At 52.9% G+C, this 15,130-nt stretch overlaps 1 protein-coding gene and 1 pseudogene across 2 annotated transcripts in view; both read left to right on the forward strand.

Annotated features, from left to right (window-relative positions):
* Nucleotides 1-739: 739 nt before the first annotated feature.
* Nucleotides 740-15,130, forward strand: part of ALPL (alkaline phosphatase, biomineralization associated) — a 58,111-nt gene continuing 43,720 nt past the window's right edge. The window contains exon 1 of one of the 2 annotated variants that reach the window (XM_069479470.1): nt 740-803. The gene's annotated coding sequence lies outside the window, so the exon portion shown is untranslated. The remainder of the gene's footprint in view (nt 804-15,130) is intronic. The other variant, XM_069479469.1, reaches the window with a different exon arrangement.
* LOC138390497 (elongin-B pseudogene) lies at nt 747-15,084 on the forward strand (annotated as a pseudogene).

Here is a 15,130-nt window from a genome sequence, read left to right on the forward strand (position 1 = left end):
GGGAAAGAGGGTATGGTCCCTCTGGTTCCCCCCCCCCCCCAAGTGCCCCTCTGCTCCCTCAGGCGGTAGCCAGGGACACAGCCCAGGGGCAGGGAAGAGAGGCTAGCAGTCTGGTCTGGAGGGGGAAGGAGACAGAGAGACAGCACAGAGAGTCAGCGATGCACGTGGACAGAACGGACAGAGACATAGGGAGCCCAGAGGAAACCAGATAGGTAGACGGACAGAGACAGACGCCAGAAAGAGAGGCAGACGGACAGACGGCTGGAGACAAAGACACCCACGGAGACACAGAATGAAGCCGGCCAAAGACAAACGAGATGCGCACAGAGAGCGCGGTCGGAGCCCGACCTCCCGGAGAGAGGAAGGGCTGGGCGGGGGCAGCCCGGAGGCAGAGAGCCCGAGCGCGCCGGCCCCGCGGGACCGCACGGCGGCGACACCCCGCGCGGGTGCCCAACCGCGCGGGCCCGGGCGAGCGGAGCCGGGGGCGCGTGCCCCGCTCCCCGGCAGGGGGCGCCCTGGGCGCGCGGCGCAATCGGCCGGCGGGGCTGGGGCCGGGGGCGGGGCGGGGCGGGGGCAGGGCGGGGGCAGGGCGGGAGAGGGGGAGGGGAGGGGAGGGGAGGGGAGGGGAGGGGTAGGGAGGGAGTGCGGCCGGGCCGCGCTCAGGCCCCGCGGCCGCCTTTATAAGCCGGTGGGGAAGTTGGCCCCGGCAGCGTCGCGCTCCCGCCACTTCGCGCCCGCGGCTCCGGCTCGCCGGTCCCACGCACTCGTGTCAGGACAGACCCTCGCCCACGAGTTCTGCGCAGGTAAGGACACACACTGTTCCCCAGTTCCTCGGGACCCCAGCGTGCACGGTCGATCCCGGCCCCTCCTGCATCCTCCGTTGGCCCCAATGTTGAATCGAAATGGCAGGGCAGGGGCCTCCCGCCCCCAGCCACTTGTCCCACTCGCGTCCTCGCGCGCATCGGAGGTTCCCGGCGGGCGCGCCGGGCCCGGCTGGAGGTTGGACTTGGCGCCCGCGGAGCCGGCGAGCTAAGGGGACCTTGCTCGGGACCTCCCTGCAGTCCCGGGCTCTCCTACCTCCCGGGCCGCCGCCTGGGACGCGCCCCCCCACCTCGGTCCAGGCACCTGCGCCCACGGTGCCTCCTCAGTCTGAGATCCAGAGACTCAGGCTGCCAACCCCCGGCCCCCGTGCCTGGTGCCCTTCCCCGCGTCCCTTCTGGCAACCTCTAGGTCTCGCCACACCGGCCCGGGGAGAGGGCTGGTCTGTCTGAGTGGAGTCTAAAGTAGTTTGAACTAGGAGTAGTTTGAGCTGGGAGGAGTCGAGGGAGGGAGGCGCTCAGGTCCAGGGGCCTTGTGGGGACGGGGGATCGCGGGTTGGTGTCTGCTTGGGAGTGGGCTGGACACAGCAGCCACGGGGCAAAACTCTGGAACCCTCAAAGCCTAAGGAGCCTGCCACCCCCTCTGGACTTTGCCCAGGTAAAGTGGGCTGCCGGGGCTGGTCCCCTGCCCGGTCTTGGTAAGAAATGGTTAAACGCAGGGTCACAGTCACTGTGGAAAGACTCAGCCCACCCTCCCCACATTGTCAACACATAATGGGGCTGGGGAGGGGGCCTTTACAAAAGCCTCTGGGTGGAGGAGAGAAACTCTTCAGATCAAAAGAGGGGGCGATTCTCAGGCCAGGAAGGGCCTTCAGGCCCTGGGAAACACTAGAGACCCCTCAGGTGGCCTAGCTTCCTGGGGAAGCAGGGGTTGGCTCCCCACATCAGTGAAGATGACAGCAACTGTGTGTTGAATGCCTACTGTGTGCCAGGGCCTGCTCTACACCTCAACATGCATGGTCCCATTTTACAAATGGGGAAACTGAGGCTTAGACAATTTAAGCAAGTGGTGGGATCCGGATTTGAACCTAGAACACCAAACACTGCAACCTCAGCCTCCTACTCCCGTTCTGCTGCCTGAGAGATGGGGGGCTGAGCCTTGTTTTTTTTCTTCTGGCCCTTCCTGGGCTCAGCCACGCCTCCCCCTCCCCCCTGCAGACCTGCCCCCTCCAAATCTTTAATCCTCTCAACAGGCAATTGTCCCCTCCTGGTCCTGCCCCACCCACCGACCCCCTGCCCATCTTCTTCCTCTGCTTCCTTTCCCTCCTGAGCTGAAGCCTCTGGATTACCTAAGCGGAAGAGGTCCCTGGACACAGCTCCCCCAGTGTCCCAAGTGGAGGGAGACAGGGCTGGGTGATGGTCCTTGTCTCTCTCTGTGGCCCCATCTGTAAAAAGGGGTGTACACCTCTCTCATGGGGCTATTGTGAGGAATAAAACTGAACTGAGACCAGGAAAAAATGCTATCTTCATTCAACAAATATTTATCAAGCATCAGCTTTGTGCCAAGCTCTGTTCTAGGTGCCTGGAATGTAGCAGCAAATTAAACAGACAAAAGCCCTCCTCGGAGTGGACATTTGCATAATAATTCTTTTCAGGCTCTGAAATTGAGTGTCAAAATTGACATTTTAGAATTGAAATCAGGCGATGCACAAGGAAGATTAAGTTGCAATAACACATGTAAAATGGATCAGCTGATGTTGTTTAGCCCTCACTAATAAACAAGGCAACGTAGCTGTGTGACCTGGAACCAGTACTGTCCCCCCCCCCCCCCATTCTCCTTTAAGCGCAGAGATCAACAGTACCTGCTGGTAGTGAGGTCTAGATAGGATTAATGCTTGCCAAGTGTTTGGCCGGTGCCTGTGCTTAGGAAGATATTAGCTATCACCAGCTCTAGTCTTAGCAGAAAATGTAATGCTGAAACTTGGTGTAGGGTTATGTCATTGCCTCTGAATCTGTCACCCACCTTTGCCCAGGCCCTGCCCATTCCCTGCTGGGCTACACATGTGGCGTGGCATGGTGCCCTCCTTGCCTGCATTCAGATTCCACTTTCTACCATCCTAGACTCAACCTGGGCTGGGAGCCCAGAGCTCCATGCTGGGGACAGCCCTGGAGCTATTATCTCTGCAGTGCCTCCTGCCTTGTCCCAGCTCAGGACCAAATTCAGCCCTATTGTGTCCTGTGACTTACATACCCAACGTGCTCTGCAAGCTAGGCATGATCCTCTTGGAGAGGGGCAGCAACTTGCCCAAGGACACACAGATGCCGCCTGGGGAGCTGGGGCTGGAGCTGTGTGTCTAGAATTGAGAGTCTGGTGATCACCATGTTGTATCCATCTCTGGGCATGAGGCCTTTTAATCCAGGGGGTAGGATCTAGAGGAATAGCCTGGAGTTCTCACCTTGAAATCAGTCCATCTGGACTTACTCATGCAAAGCCCAGAGCTCCAAGTGAACATTGTATGAGGAGAGTGAGCACACCGTGCTGAGAGCCAGCACTCAGAAATCTCCGTGGCCACAGGAATGCTGACTCGGCTTCCCAGCACGACGTTGTCATCGTTGGGAGATTGGAGCTGAGCTGTGCGGTACGTTGGGGTTTTTGTTCTGGACGTGTCCTCACTTTTGGAGAGCAGCTAGGAGCAGTAGATTAGAGGTTCATTCCAGCACTGCTGTGTGACCCTGGACAAGTCATTTCCCCTCTCTGACCCTCAGTTTCTCATCTATAATGTGGGTTACTAAATATATACTTTGCAGGGTTGCTATGAGGGGCTAGCAAGATCATAAATTGCTTTCTAGCTTTGGGCTAAACCAGTATGGATTGTTATTGAGAAGTTAATAGTTCCCGTGGGGCAGTTTCAATGGTAGTTAACTCCACCCCCACCGGGTGATACTGAGGGCCAGAGGGAAGTCCCTGTTTAGGTTACAAAGGTCTAACCTGGCTCTGGGGTCAAATCCCCAGCTATGTGACCTGAGGCAAGTCACTTTGCCTCTGAGTGCTGGGTTCATAGTAGGCCCCCAACATCATTATGTGATGCTTGGTGTCTAGAGAACATTCTCCATATGTTTCTGTCTGCCCATACCCCCCCACCCCACGTGTCATAATTGCTCCCAGAAAAACTCCGTGCTTAAAGTTTTCCATGCTTAAATTCTCAGCCTCACTGTGGCATGAAATCAATTGTTTGCATTGAATTTGATTTCTCAAATTAAGGGGTAAAATTTGAGATGAGGGTAGGGGGTGGGGGGAAGCAACAGGGACGAAGTTAAACCAGATGTGTTTTTGTTTAATTGTAGGATGGTGGTTAAACTGCCCGAGTATTACCACGGTTCTTTCTGAATTCCAGTAACCAGGAGTCAGGTTTCACTAAAAATTGTAGTGTTCTTTCCTGGCTGGTGTGGGCTCACCCTTCCCATTATTATTATTATTACTATTTTATATTCATCCGAGAACGCAGAGTACTGGCCAGAGAGGAGACCTCATAAAAGCCTAGAATTTCAGCTGGAAGGCCTTTAGGTGCTGGCTCCGTCCGCTGGCTCCTTTGCAGATGAGGGAGACTGAGGCCCAGAGAGGAGAGGGGCCTTGGGTAGGGTCACCCAGCTGCTTGGGGCAGAGTGGACCTGGCATTCAGTCTCCTGGCTCTAAGTTCCATGACCTTTCAAAAGGTAACCACTCTCCTGAAGTTAGCGTGCATTGGGTCCACAGTAGATCCTTAGTATATGTATCTACTTTTTGAAAATAATTGTTCAAGAGAGGATGCAGATGGTCTGGGTTGGTGGAAAAAGAGCTTAAGCTCAGGAGAGCAGAGTTTAAGTCTTTGGGCTATTGACAAGCTAGCTGTGTGTCCTTGGGCAAGTCACTTCCCCTCTCTGAGCCTCAGTTTCCTCGTCTGTTAACCAAGAAATCTGAGGAGCAAGAGTGAAGAGACGGGACTTCCCTAAGACTTGGGATGGGTGTCATTCAATCAACTGGTCCTTAAATGTTTATGGCCTACTGTGTGCTGGGTTAGGGGAGGTCTGTCACAAACTGCCCTCCCAAGGCTGCACGGAGTGGGGTGGCGGATTATTGACTCTGCAATGATTGAAAAAGTTTAATTAAGTTGTTGGTGTTGTAAAACCGGGCGATTTCATTTTACATAAAAATAGGGGTTTCTGGCATCTCTTGAAAGCTCAGAAGATGCAGTCATATTGAGCTATGTCCCTGCCTGGCCACCACGGCTGCAGCCGATTAGCAGCTGCTCCATGTGATTTGCCACGGTCCCCATGGCGCCCACGCACCTGCCTGCCTTCTGAGTTTGCAGTTTCTGGGCTGGATGCTGTCAGGTCGTGTAAGGGGACACACATCTCATTCGGATGGCTGTATGAGGCCTGGCTGGCCCTCAGGGGGCTCAGTAGGAATGTGGAACACATGGACACCAGCCCCTCTCCCGTGGCCTGGCAGCGTCTCCGAAACATGTCAGCTAGGTGAAGGAGCTCTCTTCCTGCTTTGGTGGTCTCCAGGAAGAGTCTGAGGGCTCCAGAGGTTTGGGGATGACAGAGCCTCAGCCTGGCAAGGCTCAGCCAGCTGGGCCTAGGGTCTTCCCACTTGGGGACAGGCAGCCCTGGGTGCTTCATTCTAAATATTGCGCAGCCCCAGCAAGGAAGGGACTCGCTTGACACCTACCACCTCACCCAGCGCTCCCAACAGCCCTGTGCATTGGTGTGCACGCACTTCACGGACAGGAAACATGATCTTGCACTCTGAACCCACGGCTCTCTGTTTCATACTCTTTCTGGGAGCCAAGGCCTGGGGACAGACGACAGGAAGGTGCCACAGTGGCTGCAGCATGCATCTCAGACTCTGAGCTGGAGGGCAGCATGAGAGGCCATGAAGCCTGATGGTTAAGTGCGGGGCCTCTGGAGGCAGCTGCCCAGATAAGAGATTCTAGAAGGTCTCCATGAATACACTGCTGTCGGGGTACGAGATGAACGAGGGGGAGCCTGGATTCCTGACAGTAAGCTCAGGGCCCCTGGTCCTTGCTCCTGTAGAGTTCAGAAATGTGCCCAGTGTGGGAAGTAGCGTTTTGTGAGCACTGTTGGGTACCAGAAACTTTCAGACATTGCCTTTGATAGTCACCTGCCCCTGCCCCCTTTTGCATTTGAGACTGAGGCTCAGAGGGAAGACACCTTGGGTTCAAATCTCTCCCATAGGTGCCTCTGTTACCCTGCCCTGGCCCAGGGAAGGGAGGAAGGAGGACACTGGAAGGTTATTTCTAGGAATAAGACCTCAGAGACCCTGGAGTGAGGCCCTGGCCCTCAAGGCTCCAAACCACCCCCTCTTCTACCCCGGCTTATTTCACAGACACTTCCTCATCATCCCAGATCTCAGTTTGTGACTCAGGTGTGTGAACTTCACCTGGTCAGGTATGTAAGCTGCTGGGTTCTTTAAAAAAGTGTTTAGGTGGCCAAAGCAAATTGTTATTTGAAAAACCATAAGTGCCACCTTGAAAAGGATCTGCCATGTGACTTTTTGTTAGGTCAATCTCTTGCCTTCTCTGGTCCACCTTTACTATGTCAATATAGCAACAGGGTGTGGACCTTCTTAGCTCTCGGGCTGAGGTTCTCAGGTCTCTTTCCTGGAATCCTTAGGCCTCTTATTGGCGGTCACTGAACTATCTCAGGCTTGCGTTTTTTTTTTTTTTTTGTTTTTTTTTTTTGAGCTAGCTTCTCACTCTTGCCCTGGTGTGATCATAGCTCACTGCAGTCTTGAACTCCTGGGCTCAGCCGATCCTCCCACCTTGGCCTCCCAAAGGGCTGGGATTACAAGCACAAGTCACCATGCCCTGCCAGACTTGGTCTTTCTGAGGACCATGTGTCTTTCTCTCTCCACCTGTCCCCACTTTGATGTAAATGCCTTTGAACATCCAGGAGTTAATAACTTACTCATCTGCCACCATTCTGGTTACAAAATGTCTCAGGTGATCCTGAGTCTTGCTTCCCCTCCTCCACTCCTTCTAAGCACTTGAATAGCGGTTCTGATCTCTCGGCCTCATTAAGTGCCCCCCCCCCCCATTAAAAGTCCATAGACCACTAACATTGACATGCCAGGCGTGGTGCTCAGTGTCTCACCTGTGATTGCTCAGTTGGTCCTCCCGCAGCCCTGCGCAGCAGGTGCTATTATCCCCACATTACAGATGGGGAAACTGAGGCACAGACTCCCCTAGCTGGGAAGTAAGAAATACATTCCCTACTATTACCAATCCTCCCACTGAAGGCTGCTTCCTTCTGCGTGATGTGAGTGACATAACCCATCTTCCTAGAAGAGTCAGTTCCCTATTTATTTTAAAATCAATGATAATAATTCACATTTTAGGTCAGTTAGCCTATTAAGATATTGGATATAAGCAGAATTCCTTCCAACAGCTTGTCCAAGCCTATGCCTTAATCACCTTAGTATTTTTTTGTGTGTGAAAATGCTGTTTTTGGTTTTCTTCTTGACCTAATCCTTATACAGATGTTCCTTGACTCACAATGGGATTATGTCCCAATAAACCCATTGCAAGTTGAAAATATCACAAGTTGAAATGCATTTAATACACCTAACCTACACCATTATATTTATTAACGCTTAGCCTAGCCTACCTTAAACGTGTTCAGAACACTTACATTAGCCTACAGTTGGGCAAAATCATCTAGCACAAGGCCTATTTTTATAATAAAATCTTGAATATATCATGTAATTTTACTGGATACTATACTGAAAGTGAAAAACAGAATGGTTGTAGGTGTACACGAGTGTGGTTTCTACTGAATACCTATCGCTGTGGCGCCATCTTAAAGCAGAAAAACCATGTCTGAGTTTGGCACCATTTGTAATTGACATTGAAGGATTTACTCTGTCAGAAACTGAGCTAATCCCTTTGAATGACCTTATTGTATTTAGCTTGTCATTCTCTCCATTTTACAAAGGAGAGAAGGGAAGCCCAGAGAAGTTGAGTAACTTTCTCAAGGTCTGGAAGGTGGAAGTGAGACCCAAATCCAGGTCGCATGCCCTCCTGCCCAATCAGCTTGGCATCTGGATTCAAATTTTTATGTTTGGATACAAGCCCTTAGGGGACCTTGCTGTATACATTTGTTTTCAGTTGAGCCATCTGTCTCTGGAGTTTGCAAATGACATGGGGGTGGGCGGCCTCAGAGGGAGGGGACCATGCATGGGCACTCTTGCTTGGGCAGTGGCATCTGTTCTCCCAGGTAATGGATAGGAAATGACAATCCTAGAAGGGAGCATCCTCAGAAACCCAGAGGGTCCTGGGTGTGAATTCCAGCCGGGCCATTTCAGGCCGTGTAGCCTTGGGCAATCCCTTTCTCAGCTTCTGCCCAACAACTGTGGCTTATATGAGTAAGGCAAGGCCTTAGGACTTTTCTGGTTCTTGGATGGCAAATAGGTGGCATGCGTGCTACCGCTCCCCCGCCTTCCACCCCTGTCAGACATCACTAATCAACCGCTGCTCACTTTCCTTCTAAATAGTGTTCCAGGTAGCCATTAGCAACTCATTAGAGTTGGCATACAAGATGAAAGGACGTTCCAGAACCAGATTAGATTTGGGCATTGTGTGGGCAGGGGTGGGGAAGGGATAGGCCCAGGTGGCACCCAGTTATGTGTCACGGTGCTCCTTGGTCTTCTTTTCCTGGTCTGCGAAAGCAAGAGGAACCCAGCCAGGCTGCACCAGGACCCCCCGCTGGGGTGGGGAGGGGTGGGAACCTTCTGTGGGGCACAGGGCTATGCCCAAGTTCAGTCTCAAGGGGGAGGGAGGTTTCTGGGCCTGGTAACTACCCAAGCTTAAAGTTAGAGTGACTGGTTTCAGGTCCTCCTGAAAAGAGTCCGGCTCACCCTTGGCTCACGCTTGACGATACTATCAATGGCAGTAATGATAGCAGTAGGAAGTTGTTAACATTTACTGAATATTTGTTACGCACCAAGCCACTCTGCCAGATACTTTGTATATACGTTCACACACTCAATCCTGATAATGGCCCGATCTTCAAGTGAGGAAAATGACTCAGAAGGGAAGTAATTTGCCTAAGTTCCCCCAGCTGGCAAGTGGAGGACCTGAGATTTGAATTCCCATCTGCGCAACTGAAAGCTCAGCTCCTCTCCCCAGCTCAGTCTGGGGACCGCCAGGCTCTGCCTCGGCTTTCCATCAGCTCACACTGTCATTTAACCATGACACTCCTTTGCCTGTGGAAAGTGCTCTCCTGTTGGCAGAGCCTTCCACGTTTACGTGTAGGCAGCACAGCAAATGGGATCTCTATTTTTGCAGGTTAGAAAACTGAGGCTCAGAGAGGGAGGGTGATGAGCCTGGGGTCACACAGCGAGTAAATGGTAAACCCTGCACCAGGGAATTAAGTGTCCTGCCTGTTCCCTTGGTCTTGCTGAACAAATTGCCCAGGGAACATGGGATCGGAGTGTCAGCTCAGCTGAGGTGGGGCTGGGCCTGCCCCCGCATCCTGATGGGGCGGGCCGATCTCAGTTCTGCTTTAATTAGCTATGCGACCCTGGACAAGCCACTTTAACCCTCCCAGCCTTAGTTTCCAGGCTTCTATCATCTTTTTCAGTTTTTAAAGCCATTTCTTTTTTTTTTTTTTTTTTTTTTTTGAGACAGAGTCTCATTCTGTTGCCCAGGCTAGAGTGAGTGCCGTGGCGTCAGCCTAGCTCACAGCAACCTCAAACTCCTGAGCTCAAGCAATCCTCCTGTCTCAGCCTCCCAAGTAGCTGGGACTACAGGCATGCACCACCATGCCCGGCTAATTTTTTCTATATATATATATATTTTTAGCTGTCCATATAATTTCTTTCTATTTTTAGTAGAGATGGGGTCTCGCTCTTGCTCAGGCTGGTCTCGAACTCCTGAGCTCAAACGATCCGCCCACCTCGGCCTCCCAGAGTGCTAGGATTACATTTCTTATTCACGAACTTGTTGAGTGCTTAAAATAGCCCATAAAGTATTATCATCATTTTTCAAAGAGGGAAACTGAGGCTCAGGGAGGCAAGGCAACTTGCCTGAGGTCAAATTGATGGCAAAACCAGCCCTCAAACTCAGGTCAGGATCCCAGGCTGAAGGTCTTCACCTAGCTGTGTCCCGCAGCCCCTCGCATTTTGTTCCCTTCCCTGCAGGGCTCTCCCGCCTGGGTTGCCAGTTGGCATCACGGCTGTTTTTCGAGACTTTGCTCGGGAATCTTGAGCCCTTTGTAACCTGATCTTCTGCATAGTGTCTGGCTCCAAGTCTCAGTTCCTGGAGGGCAGGAACCCTGTCTGAATCATTCGTGAATTTCACCGTCTAACGAGGTGCCTGCATTCAGCAAGCATTAATGACTTTTGAATTCATGAAAAGCTGCCACACCTGGCAGGGGTTTCCGTGGCCTGGCCAGCCTTGGTGCCATGGGAGGACCTGTGAGCGCTGTCCCTCTGGGTTTGACAGGTGAGCTGCTCCAGGCTGAGCCCAGCTCCCCTTCCCAGATCTCCACGGATGACTCCAGCTCATGGATGGTTTGTTAGTGATTGGCAGTAGGACAAGCCAGTGTCCCTGGGTGGCAGCTTCCCTGTTGGTGGCAAAGGCCTGTAGTCAGGAATGAGTTCCCCAGTGTCCTACCTCTGACCAGTCTCCTTGTCTGTTTTGTTCACAGATGTACCCCCCAGTCCCAAACAACCTTAATTTCTTTAATAATAGTAATAGTCACACCATCATTTGCTGAATCTATAGGTACCATGCTTCCTGGTGCACATAGGCACTTAATACAATTGCTTGAATAAATGAATACTTATAGGGAGTAACACCTAATAGGGACTATGAGTTATGTGACTTTGTGTGACCTCTGTGCCTCAGTTTCCTTGTGTCAACTCCTCTAGAGGTACTCAGAGGAGTAATCGATACATATATCAATATGAAGTGGGGTTTTTTTTCCCCTTTTCTTTACTTAGAGACAGTTTTCAGACTCTTTTTTCTTTCCTCTGAGACAGAGTCTCACTCTGTCACCCCGGCTAGAGTGCAGTGGCATCATCATAGCTCACTGCAACCTCAGACTCCTGGGCTTAAGCAATCCTCCTGCCTCAGCCTCCTGAGGAGCTGGGACTGCAGATGCACACCGCCACGTCTGGCTAGTTTTTCTATTTTCTGTATAGACGGGATCTTGAACTCCTGACCTCAAGCAATCCTCCTGTCTCGGCCTCCCAAAGTGCTGGGATTACAGCTATGTTTAAGTTTTAAAATGTAGCATGAATCAGGCTCTCTTCTAAGCGCTTCACGTACATGTATTCATTCATCCTTGTAGCCGAGGCTCAGAGAGGTTAAGTCCATGTCCCCTAGGTCACACAGTTGGTGTCAGGTGCAAATATTTTAATATCTCCCAGCACACGTGTGTGCCAAGTAATATAATATGGGAACCACTCCCACTCCCAGCTCTTCCCATAACGCAGGTCCCCTGCCCCAGATCCTAGGGTCACAACAAATAGGAACATGAGTAGGTGAGTCCAGTGGTCTTGTTGCCCCTTGACTATGAAACAGCTCCACGGGTATAAATGCCTAGTTCAGTGTCGGGCACATAGTAAGTCTCGTTATCGTCATCCGGGTGACAGGCCCCAATCATGCTCTGTGTGGAAGCCAGCAGGAAGGAAACCCGAGTCTTCTGGAGAAAACCAAGAAGGTCTTGGGAGAAGAAATGACAGCAGTCATGAATTATTGTCACCGTAGCAGCTCCTATTAGCTGAGTGGCAGTGCTGCTCCGAGGACGTAGCCAGATATATTAACTCACTTAATCCTCATATGAGCTCCAGGAGGTGGGTGCTGTTGTCATCGTCCCAGTCATAGACAAGGAACCAGGCTCAGAAATAAGCTCATTTGCCCAGTAAATGGTGTGTAACTGGTGGATCGGGTGTGAATCCCAGCAGTCAGGCTGTGGCATCTGGACTCCTGACGCCCCTGCTGGGTGGTTCCCTGGTGCCTCTGCTTGGGGCTGGCTGTTGGCAGGAACCCTCCTTGGGGTGGGGAGGGGTTTCCCCGTTTCCTTGGGGCTTTACCCCGTCACCCTCTGAGCTGCGCAGACAGAAGTATCTCGGAAAAGAAATTATGTCACCTCACCCCTGCCTGGGACAGCCCCACATATATCATCTCCCTAATTTCCTGGCACTGCCCAGGGCCAAAAGCAACAGGGAAGGGCCTGCCACCCCTCCATGACGGGGAAGGCCTGTCTGAGGCAAATCCAAGGCTCAGTGAGGTTAGGTACTAGGCTCTGCCCAGGGTCGCAGAGCTGGTGTGTGGTGGCACTGAGATTTGAACCCAGAGCCTGGGGTCTTTCCCCTCTGCCTCTCAAGTCTGCTCTGAGCAGACTGGTCTTGACTCTGGTGGGGAAGAATGTATCTGCCTTAGGGGGGTCTGGTCCAGAGATCCAGGCCCGGCTCCTTTTTAAACCTTACTTTGTTCACTAATAATAGTAAGATTATCGCTTCCCAAATCCCTGTGTACCCTGCAGCCTGCCACGTGTTTTACACACATACCCTTTCTCCTTTGGGCCTTTTTACCTCCCCAGAGGGCAGACACTTGAATCCATGTGGTCACAGGTGAAGAATGGAGGCAGAAGCTGGGCTCGGTGGTGCACCTGTCGTCCCACCTGCCTGGGAGGCTGAGGCAAGAGGATGGCTTGAGCCCGGGAGTTGGAGGCGCAGTGAGCTGTGAGCACACCTGTGATTGGCCACTGCACTTGCTGGGGCAGCATAGTGAGACCCTTCCTCTTAAAAAAGAAAAAAACAGAAGTACAGAGGAAGGGAAGGGACTCGTCAAGGTCACACAGCTCACACGTGGTTAATCCAGAATTGCAGCAGAACCGGGGCAGCCTGGCTCCAGTGGCTGGGCCTGCCATAACTTAGTAAATATTAGGTAAATCTCTGCAGGCCACGTGTGTAAACTCTTCTTGAACCTGTTGGTTCTTCTGGAGCCAGACTTGGGGAGGGGGCTCACGGTCCGAGTCGAGCAAATAGCAGGAATGAACTACATGACCCTCGGAGCCGCGGAGGCCCCAGCGCCAGAGCTAAGGAGTCCGGCGTTTACTGTCCCCTGTGTGGTTCCTGGGGGAAGGGAAGCGTGGGGTGGGGAAACAGCGGGGCCCTCCTGGTGCCTCCAGGACCAGGGTCGGGGGAGGCCGGAGCAATTAGCCCGGCTGAAGCTACGCTTCACTCGGAGCCCCCGTCAGGGGGTCAGCCCAGGCTGCAGTCCAGGGCTCTGGCCTCGGGGCTGACCCTCCTGAGCTTCTGTCTCAGGCTTCCAGAGCCTTCCTGGGGAGGGAGATCTCCCAGAGCTGGCCGGTGTGAGAACTTCGCTCAGAAATTTCCTCCTTCAGCACCAGATCTCTGGGCTGTCCTGCCTGTCCCACTTCCCCTTCTTGGAGGAGGAAGATCCTTTCCTCCCGGGCAGCTACATGATTCGAATCATCAAGCATTTCCCGACTGGCCGCTGGCCAGGCAGCGCTCAGCTGGGCCAGGCCTCCGGTCCGAGGCAGGCCTGCCAGCCTCCTCCTCCCGCCACACGCTCCAGCCAGACGATGTCTGTGACAGAGGCAGTGCCTGCCTTGGGCTTTGTCCCCTCCCTGCCTGGAGTGCTCTGCATGGGGGAAGAAAGGCGGCCCCGCCTCAGGAAGTTCCTGCTGGAGAGGCCTTTCTCGTCAGCTTGCCTGGGCGCTGGCTCCTTGGCACCTGTCAGGGTGGGGAGAGGAGGAAGCAGAGTCAGGAAGAGGGACAGACCGGTGCAGGAGGACGCTCATTCCTCCATTCAACAAGCGTTCCTTTAGCCCAGCTTCCTGCTGGGCCCAGGGCCAGGTGCCGGAATCACAGATGAACCTGGCCCAGTTTCTGCCTTCAAAGGGCTTCCCGTGTGTGGGGAGATGGTCAGGCAGACACCCCTGCCCCAGAGTCCCAGGTAACTTAGCACTAAGGAAAGCTTAAGAGGCGACCTGACAAAGCCAAGGGCAGAGTGGCCACAGAGGATTTCTGGACGAGGTGGCATTCGTTCTTTTTTTCTCCAACAAATATTTTTTAAAAATACATACTCTTGAACCTGCTGATTATTTAATATTCTTGAAACATTTATTTATTTAAAATGAACAATTCTTTAACATCAAAAGATTATCCAGTGGGTGTTAATATTTCTAATCATCTCTTAAATGCTGTAGGACTTTCTAGTCTTTTTATTTTTTGAGACAGAGTCTTGCTCTATTGCCCCGGGCTAGAGTGAGTGCCGTGGCGTCAGCCTAGCTCCCAGCAACCTCAAACTCCTGGACTTAAGCAATCCTCCTGCCTCAGCCTCCCAAGTAGCTGGGACTACAGGCATGCGCCACCATGCCTGGCTAATTTTTTCTATATATATTTTTAGTTGGCCAGATAATTTCTATTTTTTTAGTAGAGACGGGGTCTCGCTCTTGCTCAGGCTGGTCTCGAACTCCTGACCTCGAGCGATCTGCCCGCCTCGGCCTCTCAGAGTGCTAGGATTACAGGCGTGAGCCACTGCGCCCGGCTGAACTTTCTAGTCTTAATAGTTTGTCTGAATCGGATGTAATAAGGTCCACACGCTGTGACTGATGGGTATGTGTTTGAGGTCCCCCATCCCTCTGTCTGTCGTCTCTTTGTCTCTGCACTGTTTTGGTTGAAGAAATGAGATCATTTATGCTACAGTTTCTCCCAGTCTGGATCTTGCTGACTGCATCCCTGTGACATCTTTTTAAAACAATTCTTGTCGGCGCCGGCGCGTCGAGGGGAGAGGCAGCCGCCGAGATGGACGTGTTCCTCATGATCCGGCGCCACAAGACCACCATCTTCACGGACGCCAAGGAGTCGAGCACTGTGTTCGAGCTGAAGCGCGTCGTCCAGGGCATCCTCAAGCGGCCGCCCGACGAGCAGCGGCTGTACAAGGACGACCAGCTCCTGGATGACGGCAAGACGCTGGGCGAGTGTGGCTTCACCAGCCGCACAGCACGGCCACAGGCCCCAGCCACAGTGGGGCTGGCCTTCAGGGCGGATGATGCCTTCGAAGCACTGCGAATCGAGCCCTTCTCCAGCACACGAAGGCTGCCAGGCGTGATAAAGAAGCCCCAAGACTGGGGAAGCAGCGCCAATGAACAAGCCATGCAGTGAGGGCCCCTGGCCTGCCCCCAAGAGGCCCATTTCCCCCCCAATAAAAGAGATTTGGGTGTCTGCCTGGTTGCTGCCTCTTTCTGCTCATCCTCCTCCTGACTCCAGGCAT

This window comes from Eulemur rufifrons, chromosome 8 (assembly GCF_041146395.1).
Source record: "Eulemur rufifrons isolate Redbay chromosome 8, OSU_ERuf_1, whole genome shotgun sequence".
In the NCBI taxonomy this organism is placed as follows: Eukaryota; Metazoa; Chordata; class Mammalia; order Primates; family Lemuridae; genus Eulemur; species Eulemur rufifrons.